Source organism: Eriocheir sinensis, chromosome 30 (genome assembly GCF_024679095.1).
Source record: "Eriocheir sinensis breed Jianghai 21 chromosome 30, ASM2467909v1, whole genome shotgun sequence".
NCBI classification, from domain to species: domain Eukaryota; kingdom Metazoa; phylum Arthropoda; class Malacostraca; order Decapoda; family Varunidae; genus Eriocheir; species Eriocheir sinensis.
The window spans coordinates 7829381-7854380 of NC_066538.1; the positions used below are offsets into that span (position 1 = coordinate 7829381).

Here is a 25000-nt window from a genome sequence, read left to right on the forward strand (position 1 = left end):
TCGATTGAAAAAACTATATATTTAAAGCCAAGTTCTGCCCTTGAGAGAGAGAGAGAGAGAGAGAGAGAGAGAGTGACCTTGTTTCCCCTCCATCTGAGAGAGAAAAGAGGAAAATGGTACGTTCTTATTTTGAGGAGGAATTTTAAATCTCCCTATTTTCTCTCCCTCCCTCTCTTCTCTCTCCCTTCTTCCATTACTCCTTCCCTCCCTCCAGCCTTCATTCCTCCCTTCTCTCCCTTCCTTCCCTTCGCTCTTCATTTTCTTAGTTCACTCTTTCCTTCCTTCCTTCTTTCTTTTTTTCTTTCTTTCTTTCTTTCTTTAATTCCTCCCTTCCTTCCTTCCTTTCTTCCTTCCTTCCTTTCCTTTCCTTTCCTTTCCTTTCCCTTCCCTTCCTTCCTTCCTTTCTTCGTTCCCTCCTTCCTTCCTTTTCTTTCTTCTTTTCTTTACATAATTAACATTTTTTTTGTTTCTCCTTTTCTTCCTTTATTTTCTCATTTCTTTCTTCTATTCTTTTCATCGTTTCCTTCTTTATATTTTTTTTCTCCTTTCTTATCTAGCTCCCATACATCCATCACTCTCTCTCTCTCTCTCTCTCTCTCTCTCTCTCTCTCTCTCTCTCTCTCTCTCTCTCTCTCTCTCTCTCTCTCTCTCTCTCTCTCTCTCTCTCTCTCTCTCTCTCTCTCTCTCTCTCTCTCTCACCTATATCTTCTTTTTCATATTTATCTATCTTCTTTTCTCTTCCCCCTCCCCCCCATTTTAGTCTCTCCCCGGGGTGGAAGAAAAGCCTCTCTCTCTCTCCCCTCTTCCTCTCTCCTCCTCCTCCTCCTCCCTCCTCCCCCTCCGGCTCCTCCCCAATTTATATTCAGCTCCAGGCACCAAATCCAATTCTTCGGAGTCACCCCACCCCCCCTTTTTTCCTCCTCCTCCTCCTCCTCCTCCTCCTGATCCTTCTCCGCCCCCTTTTTTCTCCCCTTTTATACCTTCCTCCCCTATCATCGTTTTCTCTCTCTCTCTCTCTCTCTCTCTCTCTCTCTCTCTCTCTCTCTCTCTCTCTCTCTCTCTCTCTCTCTCTCTCTCTCTCTCTCTCTCTCTCTCTCTCTCTCTCTCTCTCTCTCTCTCTCTCCCGTTGTTGTTGTTGTTGTTGTTGGGCATTTCAGGATGTATAGTTTATTAGTTAAATACTGAAAACAATAAAAAAAAATGTTAAATGGGCAATGAAGAAGATAATAAAATACCTACACGTTTAAAATAGATGAGTTAATTAATTGGAGGAGGAGGAGGAAGAGGAGGAGGACGAGGAGGAGGAAGAGGAGGAGGACGAGGAGGAGGTGGAGGAGGAGGAGGAAACAAGCACAAATAAATCAAATAAACAAAAACAAACAAAGCCAAAAAACAAAATTAATCAATAACAACAACAGATACAGAAAGACAAAAAAAGAACAAACCACAAAACTAAAGAATTTCAAAGGTCCAAAAATAATTCACACACACACACACACACACACACACACACACACACACACACACACACACACACACACACACACACACACACACACACACACACACACACACACACACGTACACACACATAACAAATTCATGGCCTCAATTCTTGGATTTTGTATTTTCTGGATTCTGTGATATCCGCTTACGAGAGAGAGAGAGAGAGAGAGAGGCGTAAAAATTCTTAGTTTAAATAAAATAAAAATAAAAGGAAGAGGAAGAGGTGATGCAGGATGAGGAAAAGGAGGAGGAGGAGGCAGAGAGAGGAGGAGGAGGAGGAGGAGGAAATAGAAGAAAAGGCTTGAAAATCCCTCCCGCCTCTCCCATGTTTCTCTACGTGTTGGAGGAGCAGGAGGAGGAGGAGGAGGAGGAGGAGGAGGAGTGATGCGAGGGAGAGAAGAAGGGAAGTGAGTAACGAGTAGTCGAATGAGGGGAAGAGAAGAACGAGGAGGAGGAGGAGAAGGAGGAGGAGGAAGAGGAGGAGGAGGAGGAGAAAAAGAAGAACATATGGAAATGAGTGCAATGAATAGGAATGTGTGATTGTGAAGAGTGTGTGGCGATGATGATGATGATGATGAGAGGGAGGAGAAGGAGGAGGAGGAGGAAGAAGAGGGGGAGGAGGAAGAAGAGGGGGGGGAGGAGGAGGAGGAGGAGGAGGAGAGAATTGATGATTACTGTGGTGGTAGATTAAAAGTGGTGGTAGTAGTAGGAGTGGTAGTAGTAGTGGTAGTAGTAGTAGTAGTAGTAGTAGTAGTAGTATAAGGAGAGAGAATATTTAGTACTAATTTATCTGCTACCAAAACACTACTACTACTACTACTACCACTACTACTACTGTTACTACTACTACTACTACTACTACTACTACTACTACTACTACTACTACTACTACTACTACTACTACTACTACTACTACTACTACTACTACTACTACTACTACTACTATTACTACTCTACTACATATCATTATTTCCCATCTCTCTCTCTCTCTCTCTCTCTCTCTCTCTCTCTCTCTCTCTCTCTCTCTCTCTCTCTCTCTCTCTCTCTCTCTCTCTCTCTCTCTCTCTCTCTCTCTCTCTCTCTCTCTCTCTCTCTCTCTCTCGATAACACAGGGGTTCCTCCTTCTGGTTTGTCGGTGTGTACATTTATGCAAACACACTGCTGGAGCCCTCTTACCCCCCTCCCCCCTCCCCCCTTCTCTCCCCTTCCTTCCCCTCTCTCCTCCCCCTCTCCCTAATCCCCCTTCCCCTTTCTTCCACTTTTGATACTCCCTGTCGCTTCCACCCATTCTCATTTTCCTAGTTTCGTATCTTTCCTCTTCTCCTCCTCCTCCTTTGTTCTCTCTTTCCTCCTCCTCCTTGTCCTTGTATCTCTTCTCTCTCTCTCTCTCTCTCTCTCTCTCTCTCTCTCTCTCTCTCTCTCTCTCTCTCTCTCTCTCTCTCTCTCTCTCTCTCTCTCTCTCTCTCTCTCTCTCTCTCTCTCTCTCTCTCTTTAATCCCTTTTCCCTTTCTTCCGTATCTGATAACCTTTGTATCTCCAATACTTCTTCTATGTACAATCTACCTATTATTCTTATCACCTCCTTCTCTTACTCCTCCTCCTCCTCTCTTCCCGTTTCCTTTTCCTTCCACATAAGACCCTACTACTTCCATTTTTACTCTTTCTCTCCACTTCCTCCATTTTTTTGGTCTCGATAGCGGCCTTGACCAGAATATGCAATGGTCTGAAAAGTGACAAATGTCCTTCAACCTTGACATGTTGTATACTAGTTTTGTGTTTCGGGGGTCCAGAAACAGTAACCATACATAAAACATGCGGGGGAAGCCTTTGCAGGTGTAACAGGAAGAGTGGGATCGTGAGGTCACTATCAGTAGAAACTTAAAATATAGACAGCACTGTGGGTTCATCTACAAGGAAGTTAATACTATGCTCGGGCTAACATCGAGGAATTTTGAGTGTAAGACGCCGGGAGGAACATTGTCTTCGCAGCACTTAATGGTAAGACCTCACTGTGGGTTCTGCTACAAGGAAGGTAATACTACGCTCGAGCTAACGGCGATGAATTTTGAGTGTAAGACGCCGGGAGTAACGTTGTCTTTACAGCACTCAATAGTAAGGCCTCACCTGGAATACGCAGTGCAGTTCTGGGCCCATATATATTTTGGTCGCTAGAGCTTACACACCCACAGCTTGTAAGGCTTTCGTTTAAGTTGTAGGTGTTTACATGGGTAGTTTTATGAACCCACTGGTAGTCTGGCAAGGCTTCCACACCGTGAGAACCCGATTAATCTCCTCGATGACCTTTGGAAATATTTCTTGAAAGAGCCGAAAGCGTCGAGGGATACGGGCCCTGGTCCCTCATTACTGATATCGCCATAAGGTTTTTTGTTTTGTTTAGCCATCTGTCTGTACAACAACCTTACTGCAGGAGGAGTTAATGCGAAAACGGTAGTCTTTATAAAAAAAAAAATCTATTGAGTACCTTCGTTGCGACAGGAGTAAAATTAAAGAATTGTACGGGTCATCAATGTGCTTCACGAATAGATGGAATTATTAAAGCAAACAGCCTCGTCTTGTATCTACAGGCTTTCTGGTGACTACTATTCCCTGTTTCCATGTTTCTCGTCCCTACGCTCTATTTCCTCTTCCCCTCTTCCCCCTTCTCCTCCACCTCCACACTTCCGCACCGTGTTTGGTTCACCTTTTTCTCTGTCTCCCTTTTCTTCCTGTTACATCCTGCTATTTCATATTCTCTCCTTTCCTTTTTCTAATCTTTCATCTACATTTCTCTCCATGTCAATCCTCTTTCCCCACATTTATAAGAATATTTGTATGAAATTATGTAAATTGTTTCTGCTTATCTTTTTCATTCTCATTTATTATTTTTAATTTTCATTCATGTTTATTTTCATTTCATATTTTCTGTTTTTTATTGTATCTCACTTTGTTTTCTCAATTCCTTTTTTTCTTTAATACTTCTCTTCGTTTATTTCCTGTTTTGTTTTCTCCTGCATTACCATTCCTCTTATTTCCTCTTACCACATTTATTCTTCCTCCTCCTGATTTGGTGGTTAACTCTTCTTTTTATTAATTTTCATATTTTTTTTAACTTTCATATTTGCATCATTTGGGCTATTTTTTACGTCACTCAAACCATACACCAAAACAACAAAAAAACAATGGTAAAGTAAAAAAAGGTATGGTCGAGTATTTCTATAACCCTTCCCCTTAGGTTGCCCCCCTTGAACATCCTCCCCTTAGTTTGCATCCCTTAACCCTCTTGCGTGCCCGTTAGTGCTCTCCCTTAACCCCCTGCTCCTTAGATGGCACCCCTTAACCCTTCCCCTTAGCGCCTCTTCCCGTAGCTTTACCCCTTAAATATAATGGAGTTTATCCCTTAATTTCCCCTTTTCTAGTTTGGTGCTCTTTCCCCTTATCTTTAAACCCCTTTTTTCAGCCATCTTCACCCCCCCTACAACATCAACATAAACAAAAACAACAGCAACAACCTCAAGATTACAACTACTACTACTACAACTACTACTACTACTACTACTACTACTATTACTATCACTACTACTACTATCACTACTACTTTTACAACAACAACTACAACAACTAACAACAATAAAAACAACAGCAAAACCACTAATATATTCCATTGTTTTACTGTCTTCTTGCTGTTGCTGTTGTTGTTGTTTTTGTTGTTGTTTGTGATATTGTTTTATATTTTTCCCGCTTTTTGGCACGGAAGAGGGAGAGGAGGATGGAGGGAGGAGAGGGGGAGGGAAGTGTGGAAGGAAACACAGGTAATACGTATTAACCTGGCGTTTGATGGGGGAGGGAAGGTGAGGGGAGGAATGGGACGTGAGGAGGGGAGAATAGGGGGCCAGGTGTTAGATTTTATGATATCTGACACCCGCATACCTTACCTTTCCTCCCCTTCCTCTCCCCTCCCCTTCCTTCTCTCCTCCTCCTCCTTCTCCTCTTCCTCTTTCTCGTGTGTATGTTCTGTTTTTTTTTCTTTGGTGTGTTTGTTTTGCTTTGTGTCTATTGTTTCTCTCTCTCTCTCTCTCTCTCTCTCTCTCTCTCTCTCTCTCTCTCTCTCTCTCTCTCTCTCTCTCTCTCTCTCTCTCTCTCTCTCTCTCTCTCTCTCTCTCTCTCTCTCTCTCTCTCTCTCTACTATTTTTTTCGTAGATTTTTTTTTTTTTTTACCATATATATATTTATATATATATATATATATATATATATATATATATATATATATATATATATATATATATATATCTATATATATATATATATTCTCTCTCTCTCTCTCTCTCTCTCTCTCTCTCTCTCTCTCTCTCTCTCTCTCTCTCTCTCTCTCTCTCTCTCTCTCTCTCTCTCAATACTTTTTTCTTACTATTTTTTTTGTTTCTTGATTGTTTTATATTTTGTTGATGTACTCTCTCTCTCTCTCTCTCTCTCTCTCTCTCTCTCTCTCTCTCTCTCTCTCTCTCTCTCTCTCTCTCTCTCTCTCTCTCTCTCTCTCTATCTCTCTCTCCGTCATATTAAGAGACAGACCTTATAATACAAAGTAAATTAATGATACGGTCAGTTCCTAGTCTCCCTTGATGGACGATGTGAGAGAGAAAGATGAAGGTCTATGGTTCAAACTTTGGGATTTGATTTGATTTAGAATTTTGAAAAGTAAGAAAGAAGAGAGAGAGAGAGAGGTCGAACGCTATGATTTATTTACAATTTAGAGAAAGCAAACTAAAAAAGAGAAAGGAAGAGAAAAAGAGACGGTAAGAAAAAGAGTAAGAGAAAAAAATAAAGTAAGAAAGAGTAAAAGAGAGAAAGTAAGAGAAAAAAAAGAGAAAAAAAGAGTACGTTAAATATTCTCAAAAAACAAAACGAGAGAGAGAGATACATTTGCATACAATCAATACCCTCGTTGCTAGCCTGTCTCTGTTTACCTTAGTGACGTCATCAAGGTGGTCACGTGACACCCTCCACCACCTTCACAACCTCATTCACGTCCAGGACCTGTGCGGCGGCTGTCATTAGTGTTACCTGCCGTTTTCTTTACAGGTGTGTGCGGGAGGGGGGCGAGAGCGGGGGGGGTATGTGTGGGGGGGATGGTATTGTTTGTGTTGTGTTGTTTTTAGTAATGGTAGTAGTTGTAGTAGTAGTAGTAGTGGTAGTAGTAGTAGTAGTAGTAGTAGACGAAGAAATATTAGCGATAGTAACATGTTCTTTTTTCAGTTTAAATTTATAGATTGGAATACCTGTTTTAGTTTCGATGTAAGGATTAACCATGATTTTCACTCTCAAATCCGACCTAAATCGTATAACAAAAAACAACTTCCCATACAAGCAAGCAAACAAACAAACAACAAATAAGTAAAGGCATGACTATAAACAGCTTTCCAAACAAACAAATAACGACGACATAACATAGAAAAAAAACATACAAAAAAAGAAAAGCTAACAAGAAAGTGAAAACATAGACAAAAAAAAAAAAAAAACATATAAATCCAATCCATCATCCATCAAGCAGGTGTTTTGTGGACAAGGAAGTGACGTGTATTGTTCCTGGCTATAAACAACTTTCCAACCAACAAATAACGACGACATAACTTAGATAAAAAAAAACTTTCTATACAAAAAAAAAAAAAAAAAACGAACAAGAAAGTGAACAGACAGACTTAAAAAAACAAAACAAGCAACATGTAAATTCAATCCAACATCTCCAGTATTTGCCCTTGCAAGTGTTTTTGTGGACAAGGAAGTGACGTGTATTGTTCTGGCACACCTGTTGGACACCTGGGCTCGGGGATGTCAAACAGTTCCAGCGTAAGAGAGGCTGCGCGGCTTACCTTGGCTATCTTACGTCACCTTATCGCCTCTCCTTTATATTTGCCTTACAGGAGCAGTGCTGGGCGGGCTATTTTTTTTTTTTGTTGTTGTTGTTTTTTGCCCTTGAGCTGTTTCCTCAACTATATGAAAAGGTAAAGAGTAAAGAAGACAGGTGTTATTGTAAACGAATCTGGCGGCAATTACAAATAAAACAAGTGTTAATAGCACAAAAACTGTGCTAAATCGGCGTCGCATGACCCTCCAACACCCCCCCCAACAATTTATATTATGCAACTAGGGGTCTAACATGGAAAATGCTGAAAAGTACAGATGGCGCCACTATAAACACTTGCCTGCACCACAACGGGGTGGGGCCGACCATCAGGCCCTACTACGAAGGCCTACCGGCCCCACAGGCCAAGACGTAAAAAACAAAAAAATAATAATAATAAAAATAAACCAGCTGACTTTGTTGATAATGCCATGCTGTAGGGTTCGTCAGGGCTGACTAATGTTATGATACAATGTCATGTCCACAATGCACAGGTAAGCCAGGAAAACAACTTGAAGATAAAAATAACGGTGGAAAAAACAAACGGTCGTGAATGAAGATAAAGAAAGAAAGACACTAATGAAAAGCACATGTGAGTTAATTTGCATTTTTTAAACATAACTACATCCATTTATTCCCATTTATATATTTTTTATATATTTACCACTTATTAGTCAATATTACGAAGAACTTACACGCACATTAATAGTCGTAGTAGTTATTGTAGTAGTAGAAGTAGTAGTAGTAGTAGTAGTAGTAGTAGTCATTAGCGGCCTCCCTTCTGGTTTGCTCGACTCCTCAAGAACTTAATTTGTGGTGCTAATGAGTGTGTTTCTGAAGGAGGGAGACTGATGGCGGGAGGGAGGGAGGGAAGGAGGGAGAGAGGGAGAAAGGAAGGGCGAGGGAGGGAAAGTTAATAAAAAACCTTCCCTCCCTTCATCTTTCTCTCCGTCCAAACTTCCCCTTCTACATTTGTCTCTCCTCCTCCTCCTCCTCTTCCTCCTCCTCTTCCTCCGGGTTCTTCTTTTCTTCCTTTTGTTTTCCTTCCCTTTAACAGCTTACTTCATTCCCAAATCCGTTTTCTTCCTTATTCTCTTCTTTTGTATTTTCTCATTTATTCCACTTTTATTTCTCATTTTATTTTTGTCTTCATTGTTTTCCTCATTCGCTGTCTCACTCTTCTTTCCTTCGCATTTGTTTTCCTATTCTCTCCTTTCTCTTTTTCGTGTACATTTCTATTCCGTTTTCTTCCTTACTCTCTTCTTTTGTATTTTCTCATTCCTTCCACTTTTTCTTCCTTGTTTTATTTTTGTCGTTTTTGTTTTCCTCATTCGTTCTCTCAGTTTTCTTTCCTTCGCATTTATTTTCCTATCCTCCCCTTTTTCTTTTTCCAGTACTTTTCTATTCTGTTTTCTTCCTTACTCTCTTCTTTTGTATTTTCTCATTCCTTCCACTTTTTCTTCCTTGTTTTATTTTTGTCTTCATTGTTTTCCCCATTCGTTGTTTCACTTTTCTTTCCTTCGCATTTGTTTCCCTATTCCCTCCTTTCTCTTTTTCCTGTAAATTTCTATTCCTCTTTCTCATTCCTTCCTTTTTCTTCCTTCTCGTAATATTTTTGTCTTCACTGTTTTCCCCATTCGTTGTTTCACTTTTCTTTCCTTCGCATTTGTTTTCCTATCTTCTCCTTTCTCTTTTTCCTGTAATTTTCTATTCCTCTTTCTTCCTTTGAATTCTGTTTTGTTTTGTTTTTAATCTTGTATGTTATTTATTTCCTCATTCTTCTCACTATTTTTCTTGTTTCCCCATTTCTTTTCCCGTTCTCTTTTTCCCACTCCTCACTGATTCCCTATTTTACCCTTCCTATTCCCCATTTCTCGTTATATTTATCCCATTTCCATTTATTTACGTATCTTCCTCCCCTTCCTTTTACCTTCCCCTTTCTTCCTATACTCCCCATACCGCCCATCTCCTTCATCTACACCTCCCCATCTTCTTATCTCCCCTCAGCATCCCATCCCATCATCCTCAGTATCATCTCCCTCCTCCTTTCCACACACACACACACACACACACACATATACACACACACCTGTAATCAATATAAAGTAACACAAAAATAACTACTTTGCAATTTTGCGAGAGAGAGACGAGGAGGAGGTAAAGAAAACAAAAGAAATGCAAAAATATGAGTTAAGAAAGAAAAGAAGAGGGGAAAAAAGGGAAGGAAATTAATTGAAGGAGGAAAAAAGAGAGGAAAGAAAGGGGAGGAAAGGTAGAGAGGGAGAGTTTGTTTATAAAGGCTTGAATCTCCCTTCGGTGTGAGCATAAGAGATTTGGATGCGCTCTGAAGGGGAGGGTGAAGGAGGGTGAAGGGAGGTGAAGGGACCTTGTTGCGTGTGATTAGAAGTGTATTAGAGAGATTACGATACAAACACAAAGATTGAAAGACAGACAACAAAGGTACGTTTGAGAGAGAGAATCAATCACGCATGCCAGTGCCCTTCTCACTCCTCTTTCCTCCTCCTCCCTCCTCCCCCCCCTCCCCCCTTCCCCCCATTCCCCATCGTTTTATTCAACTTCATTTTAAACTTAATTGAATTCCCCTTCGTGATCCCCTTCCGCGGAGGCAACTTTGGGGATTAAATATGGCGGCGACAACCTTCGGGGCCGCAGCGAAATGTGTTTATCTTGGCCCGCTGCTCTCTCTCTCTCTCTCTCTCTCTCTCTCTCTCTCTCTCTCTCTCTCTCTCTCTCTCTCTCTCTCTCTCTCTCTCTCTCATACGTACCTTTGTTTTCTGTCTTTGTATCTTTTATTTTGTATCGTAATCTCTCTCTCTCTCTCTCTCTCTCTCTCTCTCTCTCTCTCTCTCTCTCTCTCTCTCTCTCTCTCTCTCTCTCTCTCTCTCTCTCTCTCTCTCTCTCTCTCTCTCTCTCTCTCTCTCTCTCTCTCTCTCTCTCTCTCTCTCTCTCTCTCTCTCTCTCTCTCTCTCTCTCTCTCTCTCTCTCTCTCTCTCTCTCTCTCTCTCTCTCTCTCTCTCTCTCTCTCTCTCTCTCTCTCTCCATTTGCTTTCCTTCCTCTTTTCTTTCCCTTTCCCTTTCTTTCCTCCTCCTCCTCCTCCACCTCCTTCCCTTTCTTTCCGCTCATTCCATTTTATTTGTTTTGTTTTTCATCTTTTCCCTCCTATCTTCCTCTTCTTCCCTTCTTTTTTTCTTTTTGATTCCTCATTTTTCTTTCTTTGCTGCATTTTCCCTTCTTCCTTTTGTCTCTTCCATCTCCTTCTCTTGCTGTTGATGCTTCTCTCTCTCTCTCTCTCTCTCTCTCTCTCTCTCTCTCTCTCTCTCTCTCTCTCGTTTTCTATTTTGGTTTGTTTGTTTTCTCTATCTTTCTCTCGCGCTCATTGTCTTAATTTCTCTGTTCTTGTTTTGCTTTTCTTGTTATATTTCCTTGTTTTGCATTTCAATATATTAATAATTTTCATGTTTTTACCTATATTTTGATGATTCTCTCTCTCTCTCTCTCTCTCTCTCTCTCTCTCTCTCTCTCTCTCTCTCTCTCTCTCTCTCTCTCTCTCTCTCTCTCTCATAACCAGTTGTGAGTGCAGTTATGACGTGTTGTAACTTGTTATTGTCTCGAAGGGGGGGAGGAGGAGGAGGAGGAGGAGGAGGAGGAGGGGAAGTAAAAGAGAGGGGGAGAGGGGAGAAGAGAGATTTATGGGGTGAAGAATGTAGTGGGGAGAGCGAGAAAGAGAAAGAGAATGGGAGAAAGAGGGTTAAGTAAGGAAGAGGGGAATCTCTCTCTCTCTCTCTCTCTCTCTCTCTCTCTCTCTCTCTCTCTCTCTCTCTCTCTCTCTCTCTCTCTCTCTCTCTCTCTCTCTCTCTCTCTCTCTCTCTCTCTCTCTCTCTCTCTCTCTCATTCTGTCTCATTTAATCGTCATCAGTCATTCTCTCCCTCACAATCTCCCCTTATTTAACCCTCACATTAAATTTTCCCCTCCCCTCCCCAACCCTCCCCTCCCCTCTCCTCCCCACCACCACCACCACCACAACCGTATGTCACGCTCTCCCCTTCCCCTCTTTTTCCCTTTTCCTTTACCCTTCTTCGTTCCTTCCCTCTCCTCCCTCCCTCTCTCCCCTCCCCTCCCCTCCCCTCCCCACCACCACAACTGTATGTCACCCTTTCCCCTTCTTTTTCTTCCCCTCTTTTTCCCCTTTCCATTACCTTTCTTCTTTCCTTCCCCTCCCTCCTCCCTCTCTCCCTCCCTCCCCTCCTCCCCACCACCACCACAACCGTATGTCACTCTCTCCCCTTCCCCAGTCTCCCCTTCTTTTCCTTCCCCTCTTTTTCCCCTGCCCTTTCCCCTTCTTCTTTCGTTCCCCTCTCCCCTCTCTTCTCTCTCTCTCCCCCATGCTTTTATTTTTTTCCTGACCCCCCGTGCACTTTCTCTCCCCTCTCTCTCTCTCTCTCTCTCTCTCTCTCTCTCTCTCTCTCTCTCTCTCTCTCTCTCTCTCTATCTCTCTCTCTCTCTCTCTCTCTCTCTCTCTCTCTCTCTCTCCCTTCGTTTATTATTTCTCCCTTTTTTCTCATTTCTCATCGCCCTTTTAATCATTGCCTTCTTTCTTTCTCTCATCTTTAACGTTTCTTCTTTTTTCGTCTTTTCCTGTTCCTTTTCGTTTCTTATTCTCTTCTTTTTTCCCTTCTTTCCATTCCCTTTTCCCCGCTTACTTATTACCTTTTCCCCTTTTGATCATTCTAAATCATTCAATCCCTTTTCCTTTTTTATCTTTTCTCCCTCCCAATTATTCTCTCCCACTCTTCATTTCCCTCATTTCAACCTATCACCCTTTTCTTTTTCCCTTTTTGTCCTCATTTCTACTTTTCTTTTTTTTCTTCCTTATTTTTCTTCGTTTCCTTCAGTATTACCTTCCCCCTTCTCCTCCCTTTTCTCCAACTCACTCCGTTTTCCCTCCCTTTATTCTCTTCCACATTCTCTTCCCTTTATTTTACCTCCTACGTCTCCTCCTCTTCCTCTTTCTTCACTCTCTTTACCTTTTATCCTCACAATTAATCTCTCCTTTCCTCTCTTTTCTCTTTTTCACTTTTTCACTTTCTACCCTTGCTTTCCTTCCCTTTCCCCCGTTTCCCCTTTCTTTTCCCCTCACCTCCGCCCCTTCATTCACAATCTTTTTCTTTCCCTTTTCTCTCTTTTCCCATATTCACAATCTGTACCCCTTACCCCTTCCTTTCCCTTTCTCATCTTCTCTCTCCCTTTCTAACCCCTTTCCCTTCTACCTTCTACCCTTCGTCTCCCCCCTCCCCTTCCACCCTCCCCATCCCTTCCCGTACAATCCCATCACACCTCTGTCAGTTCTCCCTTTCCGCCTCCCTTTTCGCCCGTCACCGCTGTCCTCCCCTTTCCTCCCCTTTCTTCCCCTTTCCCGGAGTGAGTTTTAACTGGTGGTGTCAGACCATAACTAGATCTCTCCCCGCGCCATCTGTCGGGGAGAGGGGAGAGAGGGAGAGGGGGGAGAGGGGTGTTGAGGATACGGAGGAAAAAACGGTAAGGGAGGGTAAGAGAGAGAGAGAGAGAGTTAAATTTGAGATGCGGAAAATTTTTAAAGGTGGAAAGAGAAAGAAAGGAAAGAAAGGAAAACTGTTTAAGATGAGAAATTGGAGGGGGAAAAGTCTCTCTCTCTCTCTCTCTCTCTCTCTCTCTCTCTCTCTCTCTCTCTCTCTCTCTCTCTCTCTCTCTCTCTCTCTCTCTCTCTCTCTCTCTCTCTCGTTATCAGTGTACAGGATCTCTTTGCTGTTAATTCTTTTGCTACTCAATTATCACCTCAAAGACGCTTCCCCCTTTCCCCTTTACCTTCCCCTCACCTTCCCTTCACTCTCCCCTCCCATCCCCTCACATCTCCATCTCTGCTCTCTTTTACCTCCCCCTTTCCATCACTTTCCTTTACTTCCCTTTTTCCGCTTACTTCCCCTTTCTCTTCTTCGACCTACTTTCCTTTTTTCCATTCATTTCCCCTCTTTCCCCTCACCTTCCCTTATTTTCCCTCCTTCCCATATACTTTCCCTAACTCTTCTTCCCCCTCATTTCCACTCTTTCCCCTTATTTTCCCTCCTTCCCATATACTTTCCATTACTCTTCTTCCCCCTCACCTCCAATCTTTCCATTCACTTCCCCCTTTCTTTCCCTTTTTCCCCTCCCTTTCCCTTCCTCTCCCCTTACCTTTCACCTCCCCATCTATGCTCTCCTTCAGACTTTCCCCTTAGTTTTCCATCTTCGCCCTTTTACTTCCATTGTCTCCCTTACCTACTCTTAATCTCTTCGCTCTCCCTTACCTATTTACCCTTATCATTCTCCCTTACCTATTTACCCACACCCATCATCTTTCTCCCTTCCCCTCCCTTCTTTCCCCTCAGTCCCCATCTACTCTTTATTTCTTTCATCTCCTTCATCTTTAACCTTCTTTCACACCTCTCCCTCTCTCCCCCCTCTTCATCCCTTACCAACTCTGACACCTCTCTCCCCCCTTCCCCCTGCCCCCCCCGCCCCCCTTTCCCCTCAGGCCTTCCCCAGAGTGAGAAAATTAAGCCGTAATGTTCCCTCAGAGGCGAGTGTCGGCCGGTCAAAATTTTCCCCTTTTAATCTTTTCCTTATCTGATCCTGATCGTCCGACACAGAGAGAGAGGGAGGGAGAGAGAGGGAGAGGGAAAGAGGGAGGGAGGGAGAGAGAGGGAGAGGGAAAGAGAGGGAAGGAGAGAGGGAGGAAGAGAGGAAAAGTGAGGAAGGAAGAGGAGAGAGAGAGAGAGAGAGAGAGAGATGGGGGGGGGGTACTTTCCAAGTCCTCCTTTTCTTCTTTCTTTTCGTAACCTTTTTTTCTCCATTTTCTTTTCAATTTTTCTTCCTCTTTTCTTCCCTAACTTTTCCTTCTTTTCTCTTCCTTTTCCCCTTTTTCTGCCATGCCTTTCTATTTTCCTATTTTCATTGTCTTGTGCCGATCTTTACCTTTTTTTTTCCTCCAATTCTGCTGCCTACCTCTCATCTCTCCTTCATCTTCCTCTCCTCCCTTCTTTCCCTTCTCCCTTTCCTCCTTCATCTTCCTCTCCTCCCTTCTTTCCCTTCTCCCTTTCCTCCTTCATCTTCCTCTCCTCCTCCCTTCTTTCCCTTCTCCCTTTCCTCCTCCCTTCTTTCCCTTCTCCCTTTCCTCCTTCATCTTCCGCTCCTCCCTTCTTTCCCTTCTCCCTTTCCTCCTCCATCTTCCTCTCCTCCCTTCTTTCCCTTCTCCCTTTCCTCCTTCATCTTCCGCTCCTCCCTTCTTTCCCTTCTCCCTTTCCTCCTTCATCTTCCTCTCCTCCCTTCTTTCCCTTCTCTCTTTCCTCCTCCGTCTTCCTCTCCTCTCCTCCCTCCTTCCCTCCCTCTCCCTCTCCTCCTCTTCTCTCCATAACTAGGCAAGATAAAGGAGGAAATAACATAATGATCTAATAATTGTTACTTTTTTCCCTCCCTCCTTCCCTCCATCCCTCCGTCTCTCTCCCTTTCTCTATTTTCCTCCTCCATCTCCCTCCCTCCCTTCCCTCCCTCCTTCCCTCCCTTCTGTAACAGCTGCACCTTGAAATAACCTGGAACGGAGGGGAAAGGGAGAGAGGGAGAGGGAAAGGAGGGGAGGAGGGAGGGAGGGAATGAGGGAAGGGTGGGAGGGAGGGAATCTGGATGTCCTCCCCCCAATCTCTCTCTCTCTCTCTCTCTCTCTCTCTCTCTCTCTCTCTCTCTCTCTCTCTCTCTCTCTCTCTTGACTGATTTTCCAGCCGCAAAGTTTTGGTTCCAAGACTTTCGGAAATTATTCTCTCTCTCTCTCTCTCTCTCTCTCTCTCTCTCTCTCTCTCTCTCTCTCTCTCTCTCTCTCTCTCTCTCTCTCTCTCTCTCTCAAATCACACACAACAATATTATCTGTACATCAAACAAAAGAAATCTTATCTCACTACCTCTCTCTCTCTCTCTCTCTCTCTCTCTCTCTCTCTCTCTCTCTCTCTCTCTCTCTCTCTCTCTCTCTCTCTCTCTCTCTCTCTCTCTCTCTCTCTCTCTCTCTCTCTCTCTCTCTCCACCCAACAAAAGCATTAGACATTGGTCGGTGATAAATAGCCAGTAGTTCACAGTCTAGTTAATGGCCTCTCTCTCTCTCTCTCTCTCTCTCTCTCTCTCTCTCTCTCTCTCTCTCTCTCTCTCTCTCTCTCTCTCTCTCTCTGGGTGTCACGTGTCTTTGTTTATCTTTGTAAGTTGGTCCGTGGCAGTTGTTTGCGTGTCTGGTAACAGTGGCGGTAGTAGTAGTAGTAGTAGTAGTAGTAGTAGTAGTAGTAGTAGTAATAGTGGTGGTGGTGGTGGTGGTGGTGGTATTTGTAGTGATGGTGGTGGTAGTAATTGTTGTTGTTGTTGTAGTTGTTATTTTCGTTGGTTATCTTCATTATTTACAACAGTATTACTTTTTTTTCCTCTTCTCTTTTCCTCTTCCTCCTCCTTCTTTTTATTCATCTTCTTTTCCTCTTCGTGCCCTCATTCATATGTTTGTTTATGCATTCTGTACGTCAATCCGGTACTATTTTTTCCTTTGTCCTCCTCCTCCTCCTCCTCCTTATTTCTCTTTCCTTGCTTCTCTCTTATATATTTCTCATTTTTCTTCGCCTTTTTCATCCTCATCCTTATCATTATCATCTGTCTTTCCTTGCACTCTTTCCTCTTTCCTTCCTCCTTTTCTCTACTCCCTTCTGTCGTCTATCTTTTTCTTTCCTTTTCTTCACCTCTTACTTCCACATCCTCATCATCGTCTTCCCCTCCTCCTCCTCGTCTTCTCCTCCTCCTCCTCGTCTTCCCCTCCTCCTCCTCTTCCTCGTCTTCCCCTCCTCCTCCTCCTCGTCTTCTCCTCCTCCTCCTCCTCTCTGTCTCTACTCGTCCCTCCTCCTCTTCCTCCTCCTCCTCCTCCTCCCCTCCCCTCTTCCCCTAAGGCATCAGTACTCCTCACAGTGGGATGGAACACTCTCCTTCCCCCTCATCAATCCTCGTATGGCTGTTCTCTCGCGCGGGAAGACTTGAAAAAATTGAATTATATGAGGAAGTGCTGGTTGACGGGGGGAGAGGGGGGGAAGAGCGGAGGGGTGTTGTAGGGGCGCCTCAGGGTGTTGGTGGAGTGGTGGTGGTGGTGGGGAAGGGGGGGAAGGAAAGGGGAAAGGGGGAAAAAAGGGGAAAGAAGGGGGGGCTGAGTATTGCCTTGAGCAGTTTATTTTTTTGTCTGTATTTCGAAGTGTTCTGTGTGTGTGTGTGTGTGTGTGTGTGTGTGTGTGTGTGTGTGTGTGTGTGTGTGTGTGTGTTGCGATCTCTCTCTCTCTCTCTCTCTCTCTCTCTCTCTCTCTCTCTCTCTCTCTCTCTCTCTCTCTCTCTCTCTCTCTCTCTCTCTCAAACCTGAAAACCAACATCTCCATTATAATACCAAAACTCTACCCCCCCGCCCCCCTCTCTCTCTCTCTCTCTCTCTCTCTCTCTCTCTCTCTCATTTACCCCAAGTTAATGGACTGCCAACGCCATTTTCAGCAAGTCAAAGACGGAAGAGAGAGGGAGTCGGCAGGCACCAACTCGCGACCCGTTTTCTTTCTCTCTCCCTTCTGAATTGATGAAAAGAAAACGGGGGAGGGGAGGAGGGGGAAGGGGGGACTTAATGATGATGATGATGATAATGAGGAAGAGTAGTAATAATAATAAGAATGATGAGAGAGAGAATGTGAGAGAGAGAGAGAGAGAGAGAGAGAGAGAGACGTATTAGCGCTGGAAAATATCTCGACTGGAAGTTGAGGTGACATATGGTGCGGTGGCGGAGAGAGAGAGAGAGAGAGGGGGGGGGGGGATAGGAGAGGGAGAAGTGGGATTGGAGGAAAGAAGAGGAGGAGGAGGAGGAGGATGGAGAGGAGGGAAGGAGTGGAGTGGAAGGGAGAGGTAAAAGAGGAAGAGGAGGAGGAGGAAGAGGAATAACAGGAAGAGAAGTGGGAATGAAGAAGAGGAAGAGGAGATGGAGAGGAAATTCACTGAAGGATGAGGAAGAAGAAAGGGAAGTGGAGGGGAAGAGCAAGAGGAGGAGGAGAGTGGAGGGAAAGAAAAGGAGGAGGAGGAAGGGGAAAGAAACTAAATGGAAGACAAAGAGGAGGAGGAAGTGGAGCAAAAAAAAAAAAAGAGAGAAATGAAGAAGAGGACGAGGAGATGGAGAGGAAATTCACTAAAGGATGAGCAAGAAGAAAGAGAATTGGAGGAGAAGAGCAAGAGGAGGAGGGGGAGTGGAGGGAAAGAAGAGGAGGAGGAGGAAGAGGAAAGAAACTAAAAGGAAGAGAAAGAGGAGGAGGAAGTGGAGACAGAAAAAAAAGGAGAAATATCTGTAGTCCGCACTTTCTTTGTTCTTCTGTTCCACTTTTTTTCTTCCCCTCCTCCTCCTCCTCCTCCTCCTCCTCCTCTCCACCACCACCAACACCCATAAACAAGCAAAATATAAACCCATCCCACCTCCCCCTCTTCCCCGCTCCTCCTTCACCCCTCCCCCTTCACCCCTCACCTCCCCCCATCCCCCCCTCCCCACCCCTCCCCTCCCCCCTTCCGCGGCTTACGTCTCCCCCACAACTGACAAATTTATCTGATATTTTCCAGTCTGTCGCCTCTGTTCAATACCAGACGTCAGGGGAGAGAGAGAGAGAGAGAGAGAGAGAGAGAGAGAGCTATCTTAGTTTTAGGTTTTCTCTATTATCACATTTTACTTTTCTTTATCTCTCACATTTTTCTCTATTTTTCGTTTCTTCTTTCTATCATTATCATATTTTCTCTATTTTCATTTACGTTTTTCCTCTTTCAAACTATTATTATCATCTCTCCTCTTTCCTCTTTTCTTTCCTTGCTTCCTCTTTTTTTTTTCTCTCCTAATCTTCTTTCCCTCCCTTCCTTCTTTCCTTCCTTCGTTCTCTCTCTTTATCTCTCCGCATCTTCTCTCTCACCTTCCTCCTTCCTTCTTCCTTATTTTTTTTATTTTCCTTATTTATTTATGTTGTATATTCTCTCTCTCTCTCTCTCTCTCTCTCTCTCTCTCTCTCTCTCTCTCTCTCTCTCTCTCCCTTACACTCACATATCCTTTTTTTGATGTTGAATTATACTTCTGTTCATATTTTATTATAACAATATTTTCCGTCATCTCTATAATTATCTTTTTAAGTGTCCTATAAAAAGAAATATCATACACGTACTCGCTTCTATATTTTATTCAGCGTTGTAAAGTATTTTGTCACGTTCACAATATTTATTTCTCAGTTTGTCGCATTTACGTTCTTCGATAACTCATTTTCTTTCAGTCAGACTTTTGTGATTTAGGGTGAAAGCAAAAATGATAAAAAAATATAGAAGTAAAAGATTGCATAGACACACTAGGATGACACACACACACAAACACACACACCTGTACTTTCCTCTCCGCAGGGCCCCCAACACCGCCACACCTGTCCAACACACCTGAACTTAATTAGCACTCCACCACGTGCTCCCAGTGATGGAGAGAAGATGAAGAGATGATGAAAGGAAGATTGAGGCAAGCGACTGAAGGAGAGATACTGGAGAGAAGATGCTGATGAGAAGATGCTGGAGAGAAGATGCTGGAGAGAAGAGGTTGGAGAGAAGATAAGGAAGATGGACCCGGAGAGAAAAAAGGTAAGGTAACATTCTCTCTCTCTCTCTCTCTCTCTCTCTCTCTCTCTCTCTCTCTCTCTCTCTCTCTCTCTCTCTCTCTCTCTCTCTCTCTCTCTCTCATTTTTACGGGTTCACAATGACAAACGGGATGATGATAATGATGATGATGATGATAACTTATTCACTAGTCGCGGCAAAGCTTGACGTCATATTCACTCATTTTCGTTAACATTTCTGAATATATTTTGTTTAGTCCTGAACGATAATAATGCTTTCAGAGCGGTCATGTTCATATCACTTTCACTTTCCCTTCTCCGGGCGTGAAAGTGAAAGTTTAAGTGTAATACGAAAATGAAATGACCTTGCCAGTCCACCAGTTTTTACCTGCCATGAATTATCGAGCAAAAAAAAAAAAAAAGGGGGGGGGGGGAATTATAGACGGCAGAAGTTGGCATATAGAGCTAAAAAGTGTTAAAAAATAAACACTACACTTACTAAGAATCAAAAAGTAGATCATAATAAAAAAAAACATTTAGTGGAGTCAAAATTAAAAACAGCAGAGGTTAGCGAAAACAAATCATTATAATGCTGAAAAAAATTAGTTACTGTATAAAACAATAAATTGAGAGGTAATAAGAAGAAATATCGACTGGTTAAGAAATAATATAGAAAGCAATAAGAAATGGAAGCAGGTACAGACAGATATATAAACAGACATATAAATAAATAGATATAGATAGATAGAGATAGAGATAGATAAATAGAGATAGATAGATAAATAGATGGAGATAAATAGAGATAGATAGATAGAGATGGATAAAGTTAGATAGATAAAGATAGATATAGATAGACACAGATAGATAAGAGATAGATAGATATTGATAGATGGATAGAATTATTACACACAGACCATCTAAACATATAAATCAATAAATAGGAAGAAAAATACAATACATACAATACACAGAAATAAACCCAAATACAACTTAATAATTACAGGTTAAAATATACAGGTAAATCAAAACACGAAGTTAAACATGTATACAGGTAACGGACACACACACGTATATAAGCACCAGTAAATGAACTCAAAGGTAAATGGATGGCCAGGTAAATACATAGACAGGTAATGCAAATGAATGGAGACAGGTAGATAAATCTCTCCAGGTAAGTCTGCGTGTCCTTCCGCCCAGGTGAGCAATGGACACCTGAGCCTCCTTCGGCCTAATTAACATATGAATATACACACCTCTACTACCCCCCACTCCCCCCCCCTTCCTCCTCCTCCTCCTCCTCCTCCTCCTCCCATTAGTTTTCTCTCCTCTCACCGCACTTGTTCTCTCGCTTTGCCACTTTCACTCTCCACTTATTTTTTACTTAATCTCTTTTCTCATAATTTTTTTCCGTTTATTGTTCCCCTTTTCCAATTCTCCTTTATAATAGTTTTTCTTATCAATTTTCCCTTGCCTTTTCCTCCTCTTTTCCTCTTCTCCCCAGTCATCATCTTCCTCTACTCATTTTCCCTTTCTTCTCCTCTCACTTTTCCCCACACTTCCCATTCCCTTCCCCCCTTTTTTTTCCCCTCTATCACTCCCCCCTTCCCTCCCCATTCCCCTGTTCCCTATCCACCACCTCCTCCTCTTCCATCCCTTTCTCATTTTTCCCTCTCTCCCTGCATTCCCATTCCTCCTCTATTCCCTCCTTTCTCCCGCAGTCATTCCTCTTCCCATTCACCATCCCCCCTCTCCCTTTTTATCCATGTCTTCCCTAACTCCTCTTTCTCTTCCCCCTTCCCCTCTTCTTCCCTTCCTTCTTACCACTTTCCTCCATTTCTTCTTCCTCATTCTAACTATCCCTTGCTTCCACTCCATCTTTTCCTTCGTTTTTTCTCCCTCTTCCTTCTTATCCTTCCGCTTTCTTCTTCTCTCTTCTCTTTTCTTTTTTCTTCCACTTTCTTCTTCTTCGTTCCCCTTTCCTTCCCCTCCCTATTCCTCATCCCCTTATTCCTTCCACATCATAGTACACCTTTCCTCCTGCTTTTCTACACCCTCCTCCCCCTCCTCTTCCTCCTCTTCAACCTCCTCCTCCTCCCCGGCAATTAGTCAAGGCAAGCGATAAGGGAATGGGGTGACTGATGGTGATGGTGATGTGTTAATGGTGCGTCTAACACTGATGGTGAGGATAACAACACCATGACAGCGGGAGGCGGTGATGATGGCGATAAGGGCGATAAGGGGAAAGATAAAGGTATGGGAGGGGAAAAGGGGGAAATAGGTACAGCTGGGAGATGAGTGATAAGAGAAACAGGTGAAAGTGCAGGGTGTGGATAATGATGGTGATGATGGTGATAAGTGGAAAAGGGGAAGAGATGATGGTGTGGGAGATTACTGATAAGAGAAAATAGGTGGAAAATAGGGACATGAGTGGAGATACTAATTACTGATGAGAAAATAGGTGGAAAATAAGGATATGAGTGGAGATACTAATGACTGATAAGAGAAAATAGGTGGAAAATAAGGATATGGGTGGAGATACTAATGACTGATAAGAGAAAATAGGTGGAAAATAAGGATATGAGTGGAGATACTAATGACTGATAAGAGAAAATAGGTGGAAAATAAGGATATGGGTGGATACAGATTACTGATTAGAGAAATAGGTGGAAAATAAGGATACTTGTGGAGAAACTGGTAATGAGGATGATGATAGTGATAAGAAAATTTGAAAGGTATTGATAATAGTAAATGATAAGGGGGAAATGCGTCCAACTTGGTAATTATTGATACGAAAAAAAGGAGTAAGAAAAAGGAATGGGTAATGGTGATGGCGTTAAAAGGAGGAGGGGGAGAAGATGAAAGATGATAAAGGGGAAGAGGAGGAAAGGAGAAGAAAAGAGGGAGGGAAGGATGGAGGTAAAAAAAAACATTAAGATAACGCCAAACAGACTTATCTTACCACATCTGTCCTCCTCTTCCCTTCCTTACCCCTCCCCCCTCCCCCTCCTCCTCCTACTTCCCCCCTCCCTCCCTCCCTCTCAACTGTTAATGACCGCCACACACCTTTTCAATCACCTCTTTACCTGTCTTTCATACCTGTCTAAATTATCTTTCGCTACCTTACTCCGAATAAACCGCCCAATAAACACACACACACACACACACACACACACACACACACACACACACACACACACACACACACACACACACACACACACACACACCTGGCGAAGCAAACATGAGGTAACGATGCAGGTGTAGTAGTGTTTACCTGTGACGTAATTACAAACAGGTGAGGCGGGACAGGTATAGGAAAGGTGTGTTGCTGGGTTGTGAATTAGGCCAGGAGGCAACTATTGTACCACACAGGTGACCCGAGTGAGTGTGTGTGTGTGTGTGTGTGTGTGTGTGTGTGTGTGTGTGTGTGTGTGTGTGTGTGTTTACGGTGTTTTGTTATCGTTATGCAATCTGTAGGAGACGTTTTGCTTGAGAAGGAGGAGGAGGAGGAGGAATAAAGGAAGGAAAGGATGAATAACAGGAAGAGGAGGAGGTCACGGAAAGAAAAAAAATAAAGCGAGTAAGAAAATGACCTCCTGTGTGTGTGTGTGTGTGTGTGTGAGTGTGTGTGTGTGTGTGTGTGTGTGTGTGTGTGTGTGAGAGAGAGAGACGGTTTTCGCGGAGGCGGTGCAGTGTTTGTCAAGAGGAGGAGAAGGAAGAAGAGGAGGAGAAGGACGAGGAGGAGGAGGAGGAGGAGGAGGAGAAGTGAAGGAGAGATGGCTGGAAGGAGGATGGGAAAAATTCGTTGTGAAGTAGGAGGAGGAGGAGGAGGAGGAGGAGGAGGAAGAGGAAGAAGAAGCGATGACAAGAGGAGGAAGATGAGGACAAGGAGGAGGAAGAGGGGGAGGGGGAGGAGGAAGAATAAGGCGGAGTCGCAGAAGTTGGGCATGAGAGAGAGAGAGACCAGTCACTCTTCTATCATTAAGAAAGAGGAGAATGTGCGTGAAAAGTGAGAGATATGAAGAAAGAGGAGATAGAGAATGAAGAACAAGGAGGAGGAGGAGGAGGAGGAGGAGATGATTAGGACGAAAAATAAGTCAGTCAACCCACCAACCAATCCAGTCAGTCAGTCAGTCAGTCAGAAAGAGGAACACACATTTGAAAGAAGTATAAAATTAAAGAGAAAAGAGAAAGACAATAAAAAATGGCAGACAGTCACAAATCTAGAGAACCAGTTAGTCAGTCAGTCACTCCTCACTCAGTCAGTCAGCAAGTCAGTTAGGCATTAAATCATCCATATAGCCAATCAATCACATTAATTCTTACTCAATCCAGTCAGCCAGTTCTCCCCCACAGTCAATCAGTCAGCAACAGAGGTAGCCATCTAGTCAACCATTCAACCAGTTACCCAATCATCCAGCAAACCTATTAACCAGTCACCCAGGCCACCCAACACCCAATTTAGCCAGTTGATCTCCACCTATTTAGCCAGTCAACCATACTCTCAGTCAGCCAGTCAGCCATACACCCAGTCATCCAGTTAAAGATTTACCCAAACCAGCCCGACATCCCATCCCATCCAGTCAGCCAGCCGGTCACTATCCCAGCCAGCCAGTCAGTCACATAGTTAACCATACACCCAATCAAGCAGCCATTCACTTAACCACATACACAACCCACCCAGTCATACAGTCACCTCCCACCCCCATCCCCACCCAGTAAACCATACACCCAACATACACTCAGTCACACAGTTAGCTATAAACACAGTCAGCTATACACCCAGTCGCTAACCTACCCAATCTCCCAGTCATCCAGTCATACATCTAGTCAGTCCCCCAGTCATCCATACATCCAGTCAGCCAGTCCTTCACCCAGTCCTCTAGTCAGCAATCCAGCCCAGTCACACACACCACAGTCAGTCCGCCAGTCCCTCACCCACTCTCCCATTCAGCAACCCAGCCCATAGTCACTCCCCTCAGTCAGTCCACCAGTCAGCCCCAGTCAGCCAGTCCCTCGCCCACTCTCCCAGTCACACACACCCCAGTCAGTCCGCCAGTCAGCAGCAGCGGAGGCGGAGGAGGAGGCGTTCGGGCGGGAGTCAGCGAGTGGAAAAAATCGAGAGTGGAAGTTTGATTGGATTCAGATATTGGCGAGTTATTGAAAGATCGGCACATTAAGAGGCGGCGCCTTGTTCCGGCGCGGCCACACGGCAAATTGGGCCCCGCGCCGCATTACCATAACAAACAGGACGAGTGCAGGTGATATGACGCGAGCCACACACCCCTGCCGCTACCCCTGCCCCTACCCCTGGCACCACCACCACCTCCCCTCCCAGCCTAGGTTCCTGTCTCGTTCTCTCTCTCCCTCTGTGTGTGTGTGTGTCTGTCTCTCTCCTCCTCTCTCTCCCTTTCTCCTTCTTTACCTTCTTCGCCTGGGTGTGTTTGGGTGAGTGTCTCTCTCTGCCTCTTCCTCCTTTCTTTTTTTTCTCTATTTTCGGCAGGACGTGTTATGGTGAGTGACTTTTTTTCTTTCTTTCAGTTTTCCTTCTCCTCTTTCGGCCTCCTCTTCCTTCTTTCTCTGCCTCTTCCTCCCCCTTTCTTTCTTTTCCCTTTTTTTCGGCAGGACGTGTTATGGTGAGTGACTTTTTTTTCTTTCTTTCAGCCTTCCTTCTCCTCCTCCTCTCTGCCTCCTCCTCTTCGCTTCCTTCGTCAGTGTGTGTGATAGGGTTTCTTTCTATCTGTTTTGGTGTCTCGATTTTGAGGTCTGTGTCTGTCTCTCGGTTTTCTTAGTTTGGGGTGTGTCTCTCCCTCTCTGTCTCTTTCTCTGTTTGTCTAGGTTTCTGTGTTGGTCTCTCTCTTTAGTCTGTCTGTCTCTCGGTTTTCTTAGTTTGG

At 43.8% G+C, this 25000-nt stretch overlaps 1 long non-coding RNA gene across 7 annotated transcripts in view; it reads left to right on the plus strand.

The window, feature by feature from the left end:
• Positions 1-25000, plus strand: part of LOC127005539 (uncharacterized) — a 231861-nt gene that overhangs the window by 201807 nt on the left and 5054 nt on the right. For all 7 annotated transcript variants that reach the window (XR_007758671.1, XR_007758670.1, XR_007758673.1 and 4 more), the window contains one exon: positions 18904-19131. This is a non-coding gene — a long non-coding RNA (uncharacterized LOC127005539). The remainder of the gene's footprint in view (positions 1-18903; positions 19132-25000) is intronic.